The sequence below is a fragment of the Sinocyclocheilus grahami genome, unplaced genomic scaffold (genome assembly GCF_001515645.1).
Source record: "Sinocyclocheilus grahami isolate Dianchi unplaced genomic scaffold, SAMN03320097.WGS_v1.1 scaffold2286.1, whole genome shotgun sequence".
Classification (NCBI taxonomy): domain Eukaryota; kingdom Metazoa; phylum Chordata; class Actinopteri; order Cypriniformes; family Cyprinidae; genus Sinocyclocheilus; species Sinocyclocheilus grahami.
In genome coordinates this window covers 69,089-70,559 of record NW_015507465.1, presented here as the reverse complement: position 1 = coordinate 70,559, position 1,471 = coordinate 69,089, and positions in this window count along the sequence as shown.

The following is a 1,471-nucleotide window of genomic DNA, read 5'->3' as shown; positions in this document are numbered from 1 at the left end:
AAGTTTTGGCAGTGACATAAATTTTGTGTTTTGCAAAGTTTGCTGATTCTGTATTTGTAGATATTTTTTCCACATGTTTCTATGGTATATTTACAGAGTTGACCCTTGTTCTTCATAACCTCTGCAATTCGCCCTGGCATGTTGGATATTAGATTCTGGGCCAAATCCTGACTGATGGCGATCCATTCTTGCCTTATTAGTTCTCATGGTTGATCACAATTTGTGGGCTGCTGCTTGTTCACTGCCTTTTGAGGACTGACCACAGGTTCTCTATGGGTGCTGGAAAATGCACAAATCATCACCAGATTGCTCATGGATTGTTGGAAGAAGTCGCTCTTCCAGGACATTTTGATACCAGTGTTTTTGCTTTTCAACACCCTTGGTTGAAAAGCAACCCCACACATGGATGGTCTCAGGATGCTTCACTGTTGGCACAACACAGGGCTCATGGTAGCGTTCACCTTTTCTTCTCCGAACAATCGATTTTCCAGATGTCCCAAACAGTCGGAAGGGAGCTTCATCAGAGAAATTCACTTTGCACCAGTCTTCTGCCGTCCAATCCTTGTACTTCCTGCAGAATTTCAGTCTGTCCTTGACGTTTTTCTTGGAGAGAAGTGGCTTCTTTGATGTCCTTCTTGACAGCAGGCCGTTGTCCAAAAGTCTTGGCCTCACTGTGCGTGCAGATGCTCTCACACCAACCTGCTGCCATTCCTGAGCAAGCTCTGCACTGGTGCTGACACGATTCCGTAGCTGACACCTCAGGAGGAGACGGTCCTGGCGCTTGCTCGACACTCTGGTATGCCCTGAAGACTTCTTCACTGCAGTCGAACCTCTCTTCTTGAAGTTTTTGATGATCCGGTAAATGGTTCTTTCAGGTGCAATATAGTGATGCTCGATTCTTGAACAAATGGTTCTTTAGAGCCGGTTCTTAGGAAGTAACCGGTTAAGCCGGTTCACAAAATCGAACTGAATCGAACTTTAGTTTCAGGTTGATGACGCAGGACGCACAGCCGAAGTAGCACGTCCGACTCAAAAAGAACTGAATGAGCCGGTTTAACCAACTGTCAAAGTTTGCAGAGGATAACAGAGGACTCAAAAAGAACCGAATGAGCCGGTTTAACCAACTGTCAAAGTTTGCAGAGGATAACAGAGGACTCAAATGAACCGAATGAGCCGGTTTAACCAACTGTCGAAATTTGTAGAGGATTGCCGAGGATTCTGACGAGTGAGTTGCACTGCGTGTGTATCACCGAGGACTTGAACAAGCCTAATACGTAAAGATTCTTTATAACAAACAAAACATAGGCTACTAGAGATATACTTATGAATCATTTTATTAAAAAGCCCTGGATTTTTATTAAAACATGGACAATTTTTAATTTTTACATTTTAATTTAAGAATTTTAGCATGGTTTATTCTGCATATAGACCATATTTTAAGTTGTTTAAGCGAAATCAAGGAGTTTATAAG